Below are 18373 nucleotides of genomic sequence, written 5' to 3' on the forward strand. Positions count from 1 at the left end.
TTCTCCCCTTCTCCATCCAGACGCTGCACTTTGAAAAGAGACAAACGTCGGAAAAAGATTGTTTTTCCAGCAGCAGACTTTCAGTGATTTTGGATCCATTTCACTGGGGAACGAATGGAAGAAGGTTCCCAGCAAGTCAGTGGGAGGGAGGGAGGGAGGAAGGGAGGGAGGCAGGCAGGCAGGCTGGCTGGCATGCAGGCTGGCAGAGAAGTGGACACTGCCCTTGGCTTCTCTGAGCAAGAAGAAAAATACAGAGTCCTTTTCCTTCTCTGCCCGCCCCGAACGGCCACGAACGGCCAAGCCTTATCTATAGGCCTTAGGCTGCAGGGGAGCAGTGTCCCCGGCAAGCGAGGGTGAGGGGCCGGCCATATCCGGTCAGGGAGCTGTCCAGGGCATCCTGGGCTGATTCCCAGCATCCCCTGGCTGCCAGTCTTTCTGGCCAGCCGTCTGGAAGCAGTGCGCAGGAAGGGGCGGGGCATGCAAATTCTAGAAAGAGGACAACGTGGGTATGCTAAGTGACGCCTGATGAGGCGACAGCCGAGGAGGACTCTGGGAGCCGGGAGAAGGCCTGAGGCCGGGGCCTCCTTTCCACCCAGACATACTGAGCCCTTGCTGGGAGTCGGAAAAAGAGGCGGAAAGGCGGCCAGCGACGGTGCGAGGGAAGAGCCAAGTCCGGGTGAGCCAGGTAGATTGCTTCGGGAGGCGTTGATTCTGAATGGGCCCGGGTTATCGCTTCTCGGCCTTTTGGCTAAGATCAAGTGTAGTATCTGTTCTTATCAGTTTAATATCTGATACGTCCTCTATCTGGGGACCATATATTAAATTGATTTTTGGAACAGGGAGATGGAATAGGAGCTTGCTCTGTCCACTCCACGCATCAACCTGGTATTGCAGTACCTCCAGGAATGGTGCACTTCCCCACCCGGGGAAAACAATGCTGTTGAAAAATAGACGAGAAAACGAGAGTAGCGCTCCACTACCAAACCCTGTAAAGTGGCGCTATTGTGTTTGCGTGTGAATAAAAGCAAACTGGTCACCGTGTCTTGCCTTATTCATGTATTTATTTGACTTATTTGCCGCACCCGGGCCGTGCGTTATTTATTTATTCATTTATTAATTTTTCGGGTTTACGAAAAAAAAATACAAATAAAAAATTATTTCTTTTTTTCTCCCCTTCTCCATCCAGACGCTGCACTTTGAAAAGAGACAAACGTCGGAAAAAGATTGTTTTTCCAGCAGCAGACTTTCAGTGATTTTGGATCCATTTCACTGGGGAACGAATGGAAGAAGGTTCCCAGCAAGTCAGTGGGAGGGAGGGAGGGAGGAAGGGAGGGAGGCAGGCAGGCAGGCTGGCTGGCATGCAGGCTGGCAGAGAAGTGGACACTGCCCTTGGCTTCTCTGAGCAAGAAGAAAAATACAGAGTCCTTTTCCTTCTCTGCCCGCCCCGCCCGTCCCCGAACGGCCACGAACGGCCAAGCCTTATCTATAGGCCTTAGGCTGCAGGGGAGCAGTGTCCCCGGCAAGCGAGGGTGAGGGGCCGGCCATATCCGGTCAGGGAGCTGTCCAGGGCATCCTGGGCTGATTCCCAGCATCCCCTGGCTGCCAGTCTTTCTGGCCAGCCGTCTGGAAGCAGTGCGCAGGAAGGGGCGGGGCATGCAAATTCTAGAAAGAGGACAACGTGGGTATGCTAAGTGACGCCTGATGAGGCGACAGCCGAGGAGGACTCTGGGAGCCGGGAGAAGGCCTGAGGCCGGGGCCTCCTTTCCACCCAGACATACTGAGCCCTTGCTGGGAGTCGGAAAAAGAGGCGGAAAGGCGGCCAGCGACGGTGCGAGGGAAGAGCCAAGTCCGGGTGAGCCAGGTAGATTGCTTCGGGAGGCGTTGATTCTGAATGGGCCCGGGTTATCGCTTCTCGGCCTTTTGGCTAAGATCAAGTGTAGTTTCACTTGCCTCCCCTAGGGGAGGGCGGTCAGTTGGGATGTGCTCATTGAACTTTGTGTGTCAATGATATTCCCAATACGTAGAAACGAGATTCGGTTCCGGATCGACAATGACAGCAATGTCATTACGCATATGACAGTAATGTCATAACGTTTTTAGTAGCCTGGCATGCTGGACTGTTGGGCAGTACCCCAGTGGGGGCTGACTGGCAGGCCGGCTGAATGGCGATTTTTTTCGTAGGTCAGCAGGCGAGACTGGGCTGCTGTGCCAACCGGCTTTGTTTGACAACCGGGCTGATGACCTTGGATGGAACGACAGGGCCGAACGGCATGGCTGGAAGGCTAAGTCGCCCCCCTGTCCAGGCGAACCCTCCTAGGTCCGACCGGCACAAGGCCAACCAGCTAATGGCTGTCTGCGGATTGGTTCCCCGCTTTCAGCTGGGCTGGTTGGCTGCTGGATGGAGGTAGTAGCAGGACAGACCGGGGTTGGCTGAAAAGATAAGCCATGCCTAGTACCCCCTGGGCAAGTAGGCCAGGCGAGACGGCTCGGTTGAAGGGCAAGGCCGGTGGGTGTGGCAGACTGGCCAGACCTGCTGACTGAGGGTGTGACGGGTAGGACAAAAAAAAAAAAAAAAAAAAAAAAATCTGTTCTTATCAGTTTAATATCTGATACGTCCTCTATCTGGGGACCATATATTAAATTGATTTTTGGAACAGGGAGATGGAATAGGAGCTTGCTCTGTCCACTCCACGCATCAACCTGGTATTGCAGTACCTCCAGGAATGGTGCACTTCCCCACCCGGGGAAAACAATGCTGTTGAAAAATAGACGAGAAAACGAGAGTAGCGCTCCACTACCAAACCCTGTAAAGTGGCGCTATTGTGTTTGCGTGTGAATAAAAGCAAACTGGTCACCGTGTCTTGCCTTATTCATGTATTTATTTGACTTATTTGCCGCACCCGGGCCGTGCGTTATTTATTTATTCATTTATTAATTTTTCGGGTTTACGAAAAAAAAATACAAATAAAAAATTATTTCTTTTTTTCTCCCCTTCTCCATCCAGACGCTGCACTTTGAAAAGAGACAAACGTCGGAAAAAGATTGTTTTTCCAGCAGCAGACTTTCAGTGATTTTGGATCCATTTCACTGGGGAACGAATGGAAGAAGGTTCCCAGCAAGTCAGTGGGAGGGAGGGAGGGAGGAAGGGAGGGAGGCAGGCAGGCAGGCTGGCTGGCATGCAGGCTGGCAGAGAAGTGGACACTGCCCTTGGCTTCTCTGAGCAAGAAGAAAAATACAGAGTCCTTTTCCTTCTCTGCCCGCCCCGCCCGTCCCCGAACGGCCACGAACGGCCAAGCCTTATCTATAGGCCTTAGGCTGCAGGGGAGCAGTGTCCCCGGCAAGCGAGGGTGAGGGGCCGGCCATATCCGGTCAGGGAGCTGTCCAGGGCATCCTGGGCTGATTCCCAGCATCCCCTGGCTGCCAGTCTTTCTGGCCAGCCGTCTGGAAGCAGTGCGCAGGAAGGGGCGGGGCATGCAAATTCTAGAAAGAGGACAACGTGGGTATGCTAAGTGACGCCTGATGAGGCGACAGCCGAGGAGGACTCTGGGAGCCGGGAGAAGGCCTGAGGCCGGGGCCTCCTTTCCACCCAGACATACTGAGCCCTTGCTGGGAGTCGGAAAAAGAGGCGGAAAGGCGGCCAGCGACGGTGCGAGGGAAGAGCCAAGTCCGGGTGAGCCAGGTAGATTGCTTCGGGAGGCGTTGATTCTGAATGGGCCCGGGTTATCGCTTCTCGGCCTTTTGGCTAAGATCAAGTGTAGTATCTGTTCTTATCAGTTTAATATCTGATACGTCCTCTATCTGGGGACCATATATTAAATTGATTTTTGGAACAGGGAGATGGAATAGGAGCTTGCTCTGTCCACTCCACGCATCAACCTGGTATTGCAGTACCTCCAGGAATGGTGCACTTCCCCACCCGGGGAAAACAATGCTGTTGAAAAATAGACGAGAAAACGAGAGTAGCGCTCCACTACCAAACCCTGTAAAGTGGCGCTATTGTGTTTGCGTGTGAATAAAAGCAAACTGGTCACCGTGTCTTGCCTTATTCATGTATTTATTTGACTTATTTGCCGCACCCGGGCCGTGCGTTATTTATTTATTCATTTATTAATTTTTCGGGTTTACGAAAAAAAAATACAAATAAAAAATTATTTCTTTTTTTCTCCCCTTCTCCATCCAGACGCTGCACTTTGAAAAGAGACAAACGTCGGAAAAAGATTGTTTTTCCAGCAGCAGACTTTCAGTGATTTTGGATCCATTTCACTGGGGAACGAATGGAAGAAGGTTCCCAGCAAGTCAGTGGGAGGGAGGGAGGGAGGAAGGGAGGGAGGCAGGCAGGCAGGCTGGCTGGCATGCAGGCTGGCAGAGAAGTGGACACTGCCCTTGGCTTCTCTGAGCAAGAAGAAAAATACAGAGTCCTTTTCCTTCTCTGCCCGCCCCGCCCGTCCCCGAACGGCCACGAACGGCCAAGCCTTATCTATAGGCCTTAGGCTGCAGGGGAGCAGTGTCCCCGGCAAGCGAGGGTGAGGGGCCGGCCATATCCGGTCAGGGAGCTGTCCAGGGCATCCTGGGCTGATTCCCAGCATCCCCTGGCTGCCAGTCTTTCTGGCCAGCCGTCTGGAAGCAGTGCGCAGGAAGGGGCGGGGCATGCAAATTCTAGAAAGAGGACAACGTGGGTATGCTAAGTGACGCCTGATGAGGCGACAGCCGAGGAGGACTCTGGGAGCCGGGAGAAGGCCTGAGGCCGGGGCCTCCTTTCCACCCAGACATACTGAGCCCTTGCTGGGAGTCGGAAAAAGAGGCGGAAAGGCGGCCAGCGACGGTGCGAGGGAAGAGCCAAGTCCGGGTGAGCCAGGTAGATTGCTTCGGGAGGCGTTGATTCTGAATGGGCCCGGGTTATCGCTTCTCGGCCTTTTGGCTAAGATCAAGTGTAGTATCTGTTCTTATCAGTTTAATATCTGATACGTCCTCTATCTGGGGACCATATATTAAATTGATTTTTGGAACAGGGAGATGGAATAGGAGCTTGCTCTGTCCACTCCACGCATCAACCTGGTATTGCAGTACCTCCAGGAATGGTGCACTTCCCCACCCGGGGAAAACAATGCTGTTGAAAAATAGACGAGAAAACGAGAGTAGCGCTCCACTACCAAACCCTGTAAAGTGGCGCTATTGTGTTTGCGTGTGAATAAAAGCAAACTGGTCACCGTGTCTTGCCTTATTCATGTATTTATTTGACTTATTTGCCGCACCCGGGCCGTGCGTTATTTATTTATTCATTTATTAATTTTTCGGGTTTACGAAAAAAAAATACAAATAAAAAATTATTTCTTTTTTTCTCCCCTTCTCCATCCAGACGCTGCACTTTGAAAAGAGACAAACGTCGGAAAAAGATTGTTTTTCCAGCAGCAGACTTTCAGTGATTTTGGATCCATTTCACTGGGGAACGAATGGAAGAAGGTTCCCAGCAAGTCAGTGGGAGGGAGGGAGGGAGGCAGGCAGGCAGGCTGGCTGGCATGCAGGCTGGCAGAGAAGTGGACACTGCCCTTGGCTTCTCTGAGCAAGAAGAAAAATACAGAGTCCTTTTCCTTCTCTGCCCGCCCCGCCCGTCCCCGAACGGCCACGAACGGCCAAGCCTTATCTATAGGCCTTAGGCTGCAGGGGAGCAGTGTCCCCGGCAAGCGAGGGTGAGGGGCCGGCCATATCCGGTCAGGGAGCTGTCCAGGGCATCCTGGGCTGATTCCCAGCATCCCCTGGCTGCCAGGCTTTCTGGCCAGCCGTCTGGAAGCAGTGCGCAGGAAGGGGCGGGGCATGCAAATTCTAGAAAGAGGACAACGTGGGTATGCTAAGTGACGCCTGATGAGGCGACAGCCGAGGAGGACTCTGGGAGCCGGGAGAAGGCCTGAGGCCGGGGCCTCCTTTCCACCCAGACATACTGAGCCCTTGCTGGGAGTCGGAAAAAGAGGCGGAAAGGCGGCCAGCGACGGTGCGAGGGAAGAGCCAAGTCCGGGTGAGCCAGGTAGATTGCTTCGGGAGGCGTTGATTCTGAATGGGCCCGGGTTATCGCTTCTCGGCCTTTTGGCTAAGATCAAGTGTAGTATCTGTTCTTATCAGTTTAATATCTGATACGTCCTCTATCTGGGGACCATATATTAAATTGATTTTTGGAACAGGGAGATGGAATAGGAGCTTGCTCTGTCCACTCCACGCATCAACCTGGTATTGCAGTACCTCCAGGAATGGTGCACTTCCCCACCCGGGGAAAACAATGCTGTTGAAAAATAGACGAGAAAACGAGAGTAGCGCTCCACTACCAAACCCTGTAAAGTGGCGCTATTGTGTTTGCGTGTGAATAAAAGCAAACTGGTCACCGTGTCTTGCCTTATTCATGTATTTATTTGACTTATTTGCCGCACCCGGGCCGTGCGTTATTTATTTATTCATTTATTAATTTTTCGGGTTTACGAAAAAAAAATACAAATAAAAAATTATTTCTTTTTTTCTCCCCTTCTCCATCCAGACGCTGCACTTTGAAAAGAGACAAACGTCGGAAAAAGATTGTTTTTCCAGCAGCAGACTTTCAGTGATTTTGGATCCATTTCACTGGGGAACGAATGGAAGAAGGTTCCCAGCAAGTCAGTGGGAGGGAGGGAGGGAGGCAGGCAGGCAGGCTGGCTGGCATGCAGGCTGGCAGAGAAGTGGACACTGCCCTTGGCTTCTCTGAGCAAGAAGAAAAATACAGAGTCCTTTTCCTTCTCTGCCCGCCCCGCCCGTCCCCGAACGGCCACAAACGGCCAAGCCTTATCTATAGGCCTTAGGCTGCAGGGGAGCAGTGTCCCCGGCAAGCGAGGGTGAGGGGCCGGCCATATCCGGTCAGGGAGCTGTCCAGGGCATCCTGGGCTGATTCCCAGCATCCCCTGGCTGCCAGGCTTTCTGGCCAGCCGTCTGGAAGCAGTGCGCAGGAAGGGGCGGGGCATGCAAATTCTAGAAAGAGGACAACGTGGGTATGCTAAGTGACGCCTGATGAGGCGACAGCCGAGGAGGACTCTGGGAGCCGGGAGAAGGCCTGAGGCCGGGGCCTCCTTTCCACCCAGACATACTGAGCCCTTGCTGGGAGTCGGAAAAAGAGGCGGAAAGGTGGCCAGCGACGGTGCGAGGGAAGAGCCAAGTCCGGGTGAGCCAGGTAGATTGCTTCGGGAGGCGTTGATTCTGAATGGGCCCGGGTTATCGCTTCTCGGCCTTTTGGCTAAGATCAAGTGTAGTATCTGTTCTTATCAGTTTAATATCTGATACGTCCTCTATCTGGGGACCATATATTAAATTGATTTTTGGAACAGGGAGATGGAATAGGAGCTTGCTCTGTCCACTCCACGCATCAACCTGGTATTGCAGTACCTCCAGGAATGGTGCACTTCCCCACCCGGGGAAAACAATGCTGTTGAAAAATAGACGAGAAAACGAGAGTAGCGCTCCACTACCAAACCCTGTAAAGTGGCGCTATTGTGTTTGCGTGTGAATAAAAGCAAACTGGTCACCGTGTCTTGCCTTATTCATGTATTTATTTGACTTATTTGCCGCACCCGGGCCGTGCGTTATTTATTTATTTATTTATTAATTTTTCGGGTTTACGAAAAAAAAATACAAATAAAAAATTATTTCTTTTTTTCTCCCCTTCTCCATCCAGACGCTGCACTTTGAAAAGAGACAAACGTCGGAAAAAGATTGTTTTTCCAGCAGCAGACTTTCAGTGATTTTGGATCCATTTCACTGGGGAACGAATGGAAGAAGGTTCCCAGCAAGTCAGTGGGAGGGAGGGAGGGAGGAAGGGAGGGAGGCAGGCAGGCAGGCTGGCTGGCATGCAGGCTGGCAGAGAAGTGGACACTGCCCTTGGCTTCTCTGAGCAAGAAGAAAAATACAGAGTCCTTTTCCTTCTCTGCCCGCCCCGAACGGCCACGAACGGCCAAGCCTTATCTATAGGCCTTAGGCTGCAGGGGAGCAGTGTCCCCGGCAAGCGAGGGTGAGGGGCCGGCCATATCCGGTCAGGGAGCTGTCCAGGGCATCCTGGGCTGATTCCCAGCATCCCCTGGCTGCCAGGCTTTCTGGCCAGCCGTCTGGAAGCAGTGCGCAGGAAGGGGCGGGGCATGCAAATTCTAGAAAGAGGACAACGTGGGTATGCTAAGTGACGCCTGATGAGGCGACAGCCGAGGAGGACTCTGGGAGCCGGGAGAAGGCCTGAGGCCGGGGCCTCCTTTCCACCCAGACATACTGAGCCCTTGCTGGGAGTCGGAAAAAGAGGCGGAAAGGCGGCCAGCGACGGTGCGAGGGAAGAGCCAAGTCCGGGTGAGCCAGGTAGATTGCTTCGGGAGGCGTTGATTCTGAATGGGCCCGGGTTATCGCTTCTCGGCCTTTTGGCTAAGATCAAGTGTAGTATCTGTTCTTATCAGTTTAATATCTGATACGTCCTCTATCTGGGGACCATATATTAAATTGATTTTTGGAACAGGGAGATGGAATAGGAGCTTGCTCTGTCCACTCCACGCATCAACCTGGTATTGCAGTACCTCCAGGAATGGTGCACTTCCCCACCCGGGGAAAACAATGCTGTTGAAAAATAGACGAGAAAACGAGAGTAGCGCTCCACTACCAAACCCTGTAAAGTGGCGCTATTGTGTTTGCGTGTGAATAAAAGCAAACTGGTCACCGTGTCTTGCCTTATTCATGTATTTATTTGACTTATTTGCCGCACCCGGGCCGTGCGTTATTTATTTATTCATTTATTAATTTTTCGGGTTTACGAAAAAAAAATACAAATAAAAAATTATTTCTTTTTTTCTCCCCTTCTCCATCCAGACGCTGCACTTTGAAAAGAGACAAACGTCGGAAAAAGATTGTTTTTCCAGCAGCAGACTTTCAGTGATTTTGGATCCATTTCACTGGGGAACGAATGGAAGAAGGTTCCCAGCAAGTCAGTGGGAGGGAGGGAGGAAGGGAGGGAGGCAGGCAGGCAGGCTGGCTGGCATGCAGGCTGGCAGAGAAGTGGACACTGCCCTTGGCTTCTCTGAGCAAGAAGAAAAATACAGAGTCCTTTTCCTTCTCTGCCCGCCCCGCCCGTCCCCGAACGGCCACGAACGGCCAAGCCTTATCTATAGGCCTTAGGCTGCAGGGGAGCAGTGTCCCCGGCAAGCGAGGGTGAGGGGCCGGCCATATCCGGTCAGGGAGCTGTCCAGGGCATCCTGGGCTGATTCCCAGCATCCCCTGGCTGCCAGGCTTTCTGGCCAGCCGTCTGGAAGCAGTGCGCAGGAAGGGGCGGGGCATGCAAATTCTAGAAAGAGGACAACGTGGGTATGCTAAGTGACGCCTGATGAGGCGACAGCCGAGGAGGACTCTGGGAGCCGGGAGAAGGCCTGAGGCCGGGGCCTCCTTTCCACCCAGACATACTGAGCCCTTGCTGGGAGTCGGAAAAAGAGGCGGAAAGGCGGCCAGCGACGGTGCGAGGGAAGAGCCAAGTCCGGGTGAGCCAGGTAGATTGCTTCGGGAGGCGTTGATTCTGAATGGGCCCGGGTTATCGCTTCTCGGCCTTTTGGCTAAGATCAAGTGTAGTATCTGTTCTTATCAGTTTAATATCTGATACGTCCTCTATCTGGGGACCATATATTAAATTGATTTTTGGAACAGGGAGATGGAATAGGAGCTTGCTCTGTCCACTCCACGCATCAACCTGGTATTGCAGTACCTCCAGGAATGGTGCACTTCCCCACCCGGGGAAAACAATGCTGTTGAAAAATAGACGAGAAAACGAGAGTAGCGCTCCACTACCAAACCCTGTAAAGTGGCGCTATTGTGTTTGCGTGTGAATAAAAGCAAACTGGTCACCGTGTCTTGCCTTATTCATGTATTTATTTGACTTATTTGCCGCACCCGGGCCGTGCGTTATTTATTTATTCATTTATTAATTTTTCGGGTTTACGAAAAAAAAATACAAATAAAAAATTATTTCTTTTTTTCTCCCCTTCTCCATCCAGACGCTGCACTTTGAAAAGAGACAAACGTCGGAAAAAGATTGTTTTTCCAGCAGCAGACTTTCAGTGATTTTGGATCCATTTCACTGGGGAACGAATGGAAGAAGGTTCCCAGCAAGTCAGTGGGAGGGAGGGAGGGAGGAAGGGAGGGAGGCAGGCAGGCAGGCTGGCTGGCATGCAGGCTGGCAGAGAAGTGGACACTGCCCTTGGCTTCTCTGAGCAAGAAGAAAAATACAGAGTCCTTTTCCTTCTCTGCCCGCCCCGAACGGCCACGAACGGCCAAGCCTTATCTATAGGCCTTAGGCTGCAGGGGAGCAGTGTCCCCGGCAAGCGAGGGTGAGGGGCCGGCCATATCCGGTCAGGGAGCTGTCCAGGGCATCCTGGGCTGATTCCCAGCATCCCCTGGCTGCCAGTCTTTCTGGCCAGCCGTCTGGAAGCAGTGCGCAGGAAGGGGCGGGGCATGCAAATTCTAGAAAGAGGACAACGTGGGTATGCTAAGTGACGCCTGATGAGGCGACAGCCGAGGAGGACTCTGGGAGCCGGGAGAAGGCCTGAGGCCGGGGCCTCCTTTCCACCCAGACATACTGAGCCCTTGCTGGGAGTCGGAAAAAGAGGCGGAAAGGCGGCCAGCGACGGTGCGAGGGAAGAGCCAAGTCCGGGTGAGCCAGGTAGATTGCTTCGGGAGGCGTTGATTCTGAATGGGCCCGGGTTATCGCTTCTCGGCCTTTTGGCTAAGATCAAGTGTAGTATCTGTTCTTATCAGTTTAATATCTGATACGTCCTCTATCTGGGGACCATATATTAAATTGATTTTTGGAACAGGGAGATGGAATAGGAGCTTGCTCTGTCCACTCCACGCATCAACCTGGTATTGCAGTACCTCCAGGAATGGTGCACTTCCCCACCCGGGGAAAACAATGCTGTTGAAAAATAGACGAGAAAACGAGAGTAGCGCTCCACTACCAAACCCTGTAAAGTGGCGCTATTGTGTTTGCGTGTGAATAAAAGCAAACTGGTCACCGTGTCTTGCCTTATTCATGTATTTATTTGACTTATTTGCCGCACCCGGGCCGTGCGTTATTTATTTATTCATTTATTAATTTTTCGGGTTTACGAAAAAAAAATACAAATAAAAAATTATTTCTTTTTTTCTCCCCTTCTCCATCCAGACGCTGCACTTTGAAAAGAGACAAACGTCGGAAAAAGATTGTTTTTCCAGCAGCAGACTTTCAGTGATTTTGGATCCATTTCACTGGGGAACGAATGGAAGAAGGTTCCCAGCAAGTCAGTGGGAGGGAGGGAGGGAGGAAGGGAGGGAGGCAGGCAGGCAGGCTGGCTGGCATGCAGGCTGGCAGAGAAGTGGACACTGCCCTTGGCTTCTCTGAGCAAGAAGAAAAATACAGAGTCCTTTTCCTTCTCTGCCCGCCCCGCCCGTCCCCGAACGGCCACGAACGGCCAAGCCTTATCTATAGGCCTTAGGCTGCAGGGGAGCAGTGTCCCCGGCAAGCGAGGGTGAGGGGCCGGCCATATCCGGTCAGGGAGCTGTCCAGGGCATCCTGGGCTGATTCCCAGCATCCCCTGGCTGCCAGTCTTTCTGGCCAGCCGTCTGGAAGCAGTGCGCAGGAAGGGGCGGGGCATGCAAATTCTAGAAAGAGGACAACGTGGGTATGCTAAGTGACGCCTGATGAGGCGACAGCCGAGGAGGACTCTGGGAGCCGGGAGAAGGCCTGAGGCCGGGGCCTCCTTTCCACCCAGACATACTGAGCCCTTGCTGGGAGTCGGAAAAAGAGGCGGAAAGGCGGCCAGCGACGGTGCGAGGGAAGAGCCAAGTCCGGGTGAGCCAGGTAGATTGCTTCGGGAGGCGTTGATTCTGAATGGGCCCGGGTTATCGCTTCTCGGCCTTTTGGCTAAGATCAAGTGTAGTATCTGTTCTTATCAGTTTAATATCTGATACGTCCTCTATCTGGGGACCATATATTAAATTGATTTTTGGAACAGGGAGATGGAATAGGAGCTTGCTCTGTCCACTCCACGCATCAACCTGGTATTGCAGTACCTCCAGGAATGGTGCACTTCCCCACCCGGGGAAAACAATGCTGTTGAAAAATAGACGAGAAAACGAGAGTAGCGCTCCACTACCAAACCCTGTAAAGTGGCGCTATTGTGTTTGCGTGTGAATAAAAGCAAACTGGTCACCGTGTCTTGCCTTATTCATGTATTTATTTGACTTATTTGCCGCACCCGGGCCGTGCGTTATTTATTTATTCATTTATTAATTTTTCGGGTTTACGAAAAAAAAATACAAATAAAAAATTATTTCTTTTTTTCTCCCCTTCTCCATCCAGACGCTGCACTTTGAAAAGAGACAAACGTCGGAAAAAGATTGTTTTTCCAGCAGCAGACTTTCAGTGATTTTGGATCCATTTCACTGGGGAACGAATGGAAGAAGGTTCCCAGCAAGTCAGTGGGAGGGAGGGAGGGAGGAAGGGAGGGAGGCAGGCAGGCAGGCTGGCTGGCATGCAGGCTGGCAGAGAAGTGGACACTGCCCTTGGCTTCTCTGAGCAAGAAGAAAAATACAGAGTCCTTTTCCTTCTCTGCCCGCCCCGCCCGTCCCCGAACGGCCACGAACGGCCAAGCCTTATCTATAGGCCTTAGGCTGCAGGGGAGCAGTGTCCCCGGCAAGCGAGGGTGAGGGGCCGGCCATATCCGGTCAGGGAGCTGTCCAGGGCATCCTGGGCTGATTCCCAGCATCCCCTGGCTGCCAGTCTTTCTGGCCAGCCGTCTGGAAGCAGTGCGCAGGAAGGGGCGGGGCATGCAAATTCTAGAAAGAGGACAACGTGGGTATGCTAAGTGACGCCTGATGAGGCGACAGCCGAGGAGGACTCTGGGAGCCGGGAGAAGGCCTGAGGCCGGGGCCTCCTTTCCACCCAGACATACTGAGCCCTTGCTGGGAGTCGGAAAAAGAGGCGGAAAGGCGGCCAGCGACGGTGCGAGGGAAGAGCCAAGTCCGGGTGAGCCAGGTAGATTGCTTCGGGAGGCGTTGATTCTGAATGGGCCCGGGTTATCGCTTCTCGGCCTTTTGGCTAAGATCAAGTGTAGTATCTGTTCTTATCAGTTTAATATCTGATACGTCCTCTATCTGGGGACCATATATTAAATTGATTTTTGGAACAGGGAGATGGAATAGGAGCTTGCTCTGTCCACTCCACGCATCAACCTGGTATTGCAGTACCTCCAGGAATGGTGCACTTCCCCACCCGGGGAAAACAATGCTGTTGAAAAATAGACGAGAAAACGAGAGTAGCGCTCCACTACCAAACCCTGTAAAGTGGCGCTATTGTGTTTGCGTGTGAATAAAAGCAAACTGGTCACCGTGTCTTGCCTTATTCATGTATTTATTTGACTTATTTGCCGCACCCGGGCCGTGCGTTATTTATTTATTCATTTATTAATTTTTCGGGTTTACGAAAAAAAAATACAAATAAAAAATTATTTCTTTTTTTCTCCCCTTCTCCATCCAGACGCTGCACTTTGAAAAGAGACAAACGTCGGAAAAAGATTGTTTTTCCAGCAGCAGACTTTCAGTGATTTTGGATCCATTTCACTGGGGAACGAATGGAAGAAGGTTCCCAGCAAGTCAGTGGGAGGGAGGGAGGGAGGAAGGGAGGGAGGCAGGCAGGCAGGCAGGCTGGCTGGCATGCAGGCTGGCAGAGAAGTGGACACTGCCCTTGGCTTCTCTGAGCAAGAAGAAAAATACAGAGTCCTTTTCCTTCTCTGCCCGCCCCGCCCGTCCCCGAACGGCCACGAACGGCCAAGCCTTATCTATAGGCCTTAGGCTGCAGGGGAGCAGTGTCCCCGGCAAGCGAGGGTGAGGGGCCGGCCATATCCGGTCAGGGAGCTGTCCAGGGCATCCTGGGCTGATTCCCAGCATCCCCTGGCTGCCAGTCTTTCTGGCCAGCCGTCTGGAAGCAGTGCGCAGGAAGGGGCGGGGCATGCAAATTCTAGAAAGAGGACAACGTGGGTATGCTAAGTGACGCCTGATGAGGCGACAGCCGAGGAGGACTCTGGGAGCCGGGAGAAGGCCTGAGGCCGGGGCCTCCTTTCCACCCAGACATACTGAGCCCTTGCTGGGAGTCGGAAAAAGAGGCGGAAAGGCGGCCAGCGACGGTGCGAGGGAAGAGCCAAGTCCGGGTGAGCCAGGTAGATTGCTTCGGGAGGCGTTGATTCTGAATGGGCCCGGGTTATCGCTTCTCGGCCTTTTGGCTAAGATCAAGTGTAGTATCTGTTCTTATCAGTTTAATATCTGATACGTCCTCTATCTGGGGACCATATATTAAATTGATTTTTGGAACAGGGAGATGGAATAGGAGCTTGCTCTGTCCACTCCACGCATCAACCTGGTATTGCAGTACCTCCAGGAATGGTGCACTTCCCCACCCGGGGAAAACAATGCTGTTGAAAAATAGACGAGAAAACGAGAGTAGCGCTCCACTACCAAACCCTGTAAAGTGGCGCTATTGTGTTTGCGTGTGAATAAAAGCAAACTGGTCACCGTGTCTTGCCTTATTCATGTATTTATTTGACTTATTTGCCGCACCCGGGCCGTGCGTTATTTATTTATTCATTTATTAATTTTTCGGGTTTACGAAAAAAAAATACAAATAAAAAATTATTTCTTTTTTTCTCCCCTTCTCCATCCAGACGCTGCACTTTGAAAAGAGACAAACGTCGGAAAAAGATTGTTTTTCCAGCAGCAGACTTTCAGTGATTTTGGATCCATTTCACTGGGGAACGAATGGAAGAAGGTTCCCAGCAAGTCAGTGGGAGGGAGGGAGGGAGGCAGGCAGGCAGGCTGGCTGGCATGCAGGCTGGCAGAGAAGTGGACACTGCCCTTGGCTTCTCTGAGCAAGAAGAAAAATACAGAGTCCTTTTCCTTCTCTGCCCGCCCCGCCCGTCCCCGAACGGCCACGAACGGCCAAGCCTTATCTATAGGCCTTAGGCTGCAGGGGAGCAGTGTCCCCGGCAAGCGAGGGTGAGGGGCCGGCCATATCCGGTCAGGGAGCTGTCCAGGGCATCCTGGGCTGATTCCCAGCATCCCCTGGCTGCCAGTCTTTCTGGCCAGCCGTCTGGAAGCAGTGCGCAGGAAGGGGCGGGGCATGCAAATTCTAGAAAGAGGACAACGTGGGTATGCTAAGTGACGCCTGATGAGGCGACAGCCGAGGAGGACTCTGGGAGCCGGGAGAAGGCCTGAGGCCGGGGCCTCCTTTCCACCCAGACATACTGAGCCCTTGCTGGGAGTCGGAAAAAGAGGCGGAAAGGCGGCCAGCGACGGTGCGAGGGAAGAGCCAAGTCCGGGTGAGCCAGGTAGATTGCTTCGGGAGGCGTTGATTCTGAATGGGCCCGGGTTATCGCTTCTCTGCCTTTTGGCTAAGATCAAGTGTAGTATCTGTTCTTATCAGTTTAATATCTGATACGTCCTCTATCTGGGGACCATATATTAAATTGATTTTTGGAACAGGGAGATGGAATAGGAGCTTGCTCTGTCCACTCCACGCATCAACCTGGTATTGCAGTACCTCCAGGAATGGTGCACTTCCCCACCCGGGGAAAACAATGCTGTTGAAAAATAGACGAGAAAACGAGAGTAGCGCTCCACTACCAAACCCTGTAAAGTGGCGCTATTGTGTTTGCGTGTGAATAAAAGCAAACTGGTCACCGTGTCTTGCCTTATTCATGTATTTATTTGACTTATTTGCCGCACCCGGGCCGTGCGTTATTTATTTATTCATTTATTAATTTTTCGGGTTTACGAAAAAAAAATACAAATAAAAAATTATTTCTTTTTTTCTCCCCTTCTCCATCCAGACGCTGCACTTTGAAAAGAGACAAACGTCGGAAAAAGATTGTTTTTCCAGCAGCAGACTTTCAGTGATTTTGGATCCATTTCACTGGGGAACGAATGGAAGAAGGTTCCCAGCAAGTCAGTGGGAGGGAGGGAGGGAGGCAGGCAGGCAGGCTGGCTGGCATGCAGGCTGGCAGAGAAGTGGACACTGCCCTTGGCTTCTCTGAGCAAGAAGAAAAATACAGAGTCCTTTTCCTTCTCTGCCCGCCCCGCCCGTCCCCGAACGGCCACGAACGGCCAAGCCTTATCTATAGGCCTTAGGCTGCAGGGGAGCAGTGTCCCCGGCAAGCGAGGGTGAGGGGCCGGCCATATCCGGTCAGGGAGCTGTCCAGGGCATCCTGGGCTGATTCCCAGCATCCCCTGGCTGCCAGGCTTTCTGGCCAGCCGTCTGGAAGCAGTGCGCAGGAAGGGGCGGGGCATGCAAATTCTAGAAAGAGGACAACGTGGGTATGCTAAGTGACGCCTGATGAGGCGACAGCCGAGGAGGACTCTGGGAGCCGGGAGAAGGCCTGAGGCCGGGGCCTCCTTTCCACCCAGACATACTGAGCCCTTGCTGGGAGTCGGAAAAAGAGGCGGAAAGGTGGCCAGCGACGGTGCGAGGGAAGAGCCAAGTCCGGGTGAGCCAGGTAGATTGCTTCGGGAGGCGTTGATTCTGAATGGGCCCGGGTTATCGCTTCTCGGCCTTTTGGCTAAGATCAAGTGTAGTATCTGTTCTTATCAGTTTAATATCTGATACGTCCTCTATCTGGGGACCATATATTAAATTGATTTTTGGAACAGGGAGATGGAATAGGAGCTTGCTCTGTCCACTCCACGCATCAACCTGGTATTGCAGTACCTCCAGGAATGGTGCACTTCCCCACCCGGGGAAAACAATGCTGTTGAAAAATAGACGAGAAAACGAGAGTAGCGCTCCACTACCAAACCCTGTAAAGTGGCGCTATTGTGTTTGCGTGTGAATAAAAGCAAACTGGTCACCGTGTCTTGCCTTATTCATGTATTTATTTGACTTATTTGCCGCACCCGGGCCGTGCGTTATTTATTTATTTATTTATTAATTTTTCGGGTTTACGAAAAAAAAATACAAATAAAAAATTATTTCTTTTTTTCTCCCCTTCTCCATCCAGACGCTGCACTTTGAAAAGAGACAAACGTCGGAAAAAGATTGTTTTTCCAGCAGCAGACTTTCAGTGATTTTGGATCCATTTCACTGGGGAACGAATGGAAGAAGGTTCCCAGCAAGTCAGTGGGAGGGAGGGAGGGAGGAAGGGAGGGAGGCAGGCAGGCAGGCTGGCTGGCATGCAGGCTGGCAGAGAAGTGGACACTGCCCTTGGCTTCTCTGAGCAAGAAGAAAAATACAGAGTCCTTTTCCTTCTCTGCCCGCCCCGAACGGCCACGAACGGCCAAGCCTTATCTATAGGCCTTAGGCTGCAGGGGAGCAGTGTCCCCGGCAAGCGAGGGTGAGGGGCCGGCCATATCCGGTCAGGGAGCTGTCCAGGGCATCCTGGGCTGATTCCCAGCATCCCCTGGCTGCCAGGCTTTCTGGCCAGCCGTCTGGAAGCAGTGCGCAGGAAGGGGCGGGGCATGCAAATTCTAGAAAGAGGACAACGTGGGTATGCTAAGTGACGCCTGATGAGGCGACAGCCGAGGAGGACTCTGGGAGCCGGGAGAAGGCCTGAGGCCGGGGCCTCCTTTCCACCCAGACATACTGAGCCCTTGCTGGGAGTCGGAAAAAGAGGCGGAAAGGCGGCCAGCGACGGTGCGAGGGAAGAGCCAAGTCCGGGTGAGCCAGGTAGATTGCTTCGGGAGGCGTTGATTCTGAATGGGCCCGGGTTATCGCTTCTCGGCCTTTTGGCTAAGATCAAGTGTAGTATCTGTTCTTATCAGTTTAATATCTGATACGTCCTCTATCTGGGGACCATATATTAAATTGATTTTTGGAACAGGGAGATGGAATAGGAGCTTGCTCTGTCCACTCCACGCATCAACCTGGTATTGCAGTACCTCCAGGAATGGTGCACTTCCCCACCCGGGGAAAACAATGCTGTTGAAAAATAGACGAGAAAACGAGAGTAGCGCTCCACTACCAAACCCTGTAAAGTGGCGCTATTGTGTTTGCGTGTGAATAAAAGCAAACTGGTCACCGTGTCTTGCCTTATTCATGTATTTATTTGACTTATTTGCCGCACCCGGGCCGTGCGTTATTTATTTATTCATTTATTAATTTTTCGGGTTTACGAAAAAAAAATACAAATAAAAAATTATTTCTTTTTTTCTCCCCTTCTCCATCCAGACGCTGCACTTTGAAAAGAGACAAACGTCGGAAAAAGATTGTTTTTCCAGCAGCAGACTTTCAGTGATTTTGGATCCATTTCACTGGGGAACGAATGGAAGAAGGTTCCCAGCAAGTCAGTGGGAGGGAGGGAGGAAGGGAGGGAGGCAGGCTGGCTGG

The 18373-nt window shown here is 52.2% G+C and overlaps 15 non-coding genes and 1 pseudogene across 15 annotated transcripts; all 16 read left to right on the forward strand.

Annotated features, from left to right (window-relative positions):
- Window positions 1–728: 728 nt before the first annotated feature.
- On the forward strand, window positions 729–919 carry LOC144765951 (U2 spliceosomal RNA). Its single transcript, XR_013597808.1, has one exon. It is a non-coding gene; the product is annotated as a U2 spliceosomal RNA (small nuclear RNA).
- A 985-nt stretch (window positions 920–1904) lies between these two features.
- On the forward strand, window positions 1905–2095 carry LOC144764529 (U2 spliceosomal RNA). The gene has a single exon (XR_013596597.1). It is a non-coding gene; the product is annotated as a U2 spliceosomal RNA (small nuclear RNA).
- A 431-nt stretch (window positions 2096–2526) lies between these two features.
- On the forward strand, window positions 2527–2737 carry LOC144764409 (U2 spliceosomal RNA; annotated as a pseudogene).
- A 985-nt stretch (window positions 2738–3722) lies between these two features.
- On the forward strand, window positions 3723–3913 carry LOC144765952 (U2 spliceosomal RNA). The gene has a single exon (XR_013597809.1). It is a non-coding gene; the product is annotated as a U2 spliceosomal RNA (small nuclear RNA).
- A 985-nt stretch (window positions 3914–4898) lies between these two features.
- LOC144765953 (U2 spliceosomal RNA) lies at window positions 4899–5089 on the forward strand. Its single transcript, XR_013597810.1, has one exon. It is a non-coding gene; the product is annotated as a U2 spliceosomal RNA (small nuclear RNA).
- A 973-nt stretch (window positions 5090–6062) lies between these two features.
- On the forward strand, window positions 6063–6253 carry LOC144765954 (U2 spliceosomal RNA). Its single transcript, XR_013597811.1, has one exon. It is a non-coding gene; the product is annotated as a U2 spliceosomal RNA (small nuclear RNA).
- A 973-nt stretch (window positions 6254–7226) lies between these two features.
- Window positions 7227–7417, forward strand: LOC144765955 (U2 spliceosomal RNA). The gene has a single exon (XR_013597812.1). It is a non-coding gene; the product is annotated as a U2 spliceosomal RNA (small nuclear RNA).
- A 975-nt stretch (window positions 7418–8392) lies between these two features.
- On the forward strand, window positions 8393–8583 carry LOC144765956 (U2 spliceosomal RNA). The gene has a single exon (XR_013597813.1). It is a non-coding gene; the product is annotated as a U2 spliceosomal RNA (small nuclear RNA).
- Window positions 8584–9564: 981 nt separating this feature from the next.
- LOC144765957 (U2 spliceosomal RNA) lies at window positions 9565–9755 on the forward strand. The gene has a single exon (XR_013597814.1). It is a non-coding gene; the product is annotated as a U2 spliceosomal RNA (small nuclear RNA).
- Window positions 9756–10730: 975 nt separating this feature from the next.
- Window positions 10731–10921, forward strand: LOC144765958 (U2 spliceosomal RNA). Its single transcript, XR_013597815.1, has one exon. It is a non-coding gene; the product is annotated as a U2 spliceosomal RNA (small nuclear RNA).
- A 985-nt stretch (window positions 10922–11906) lies between these two features.
- LOC144765959 (U2 spliceosomal RNA) lies at window positions 11907–12097 on the forward strand. The gene has a single exon (XR_013597816.1). It is a non-coding gene; the product is annotated as a U2 spliceosomal RNA (small nuclear RNA).
- Window positions 12098–13082: 985 nt separating this feature from the next.
- LOC144765960 (U2 spliceosomal RNA) lies at window positions 13083–13273 on the forward strand. The gene has a single exon (XR_013597817.1). It is a non-coding gene; the product is annotated as a U2 spliceosomal RNA (small nuclear RNA).
- Window positions 13274–14262: 989 nt separating this feature from the next.
- On the forward strand, window positions 14263–14453 carry LOC144765961 (U2 spliceosomal RNA). Its single transcript, XR_013597818.1, has one exon. It is a non-coding gene; the product is annotated as a U2 spliceosomal RNA (small nuclear RNA).
- A 973-nt stretch (window positions 14454–15426) lies between these two features.
- Window positions 15427–15617, forward strand: LOC144764294 (U2 spliceosomal RNA). The gene has a single exon (XR_013596479.1). It is a non-coding gene; the product is annotated as a U2 spliceosomal RNA (small nuclear RNA).
- Window positions 15618–16590: 973 nt separating this feature from the next.
- LOC144765962 (U2 spliceosomal RNA) lies at window positions 16591–16781 on the forward strand. Its single transcript, XR_013597819.1, has one exon. It is a non-coding gene; the product is annotated as a U2 spliceosomal RNA (small nuclear RNA).
- A 975-nt stretch (window positions 16782–17756) lies between these two features.
- On the forward strand, window positions 17757–17947 carry LOC144765963 (U2 spliceosomal RNA). Its single transcript, XR_013597820.1, has one exon. It is a non-coding gene; the product is annotated as a U2 spliceosomal RNA (small nuclear RNA).
- Window positions 17948–18373: the final 426 nt, after the last annotated feature.

This window comes from Lissotriton helveticus, chromosome 6, assembly GCF_964261635.1.
Source record: "Lissotriton helveticus chromosome 6, aLisHel1.1, whole genome shotgun sequence".
Classification (NCBI taxonomy): domain Eukaryota; kingdom Metazoa; phylum Chordata; class Amphibia; order Caudata; family Salamandridae; genus Lissotriton; species Lissotriton helveticus.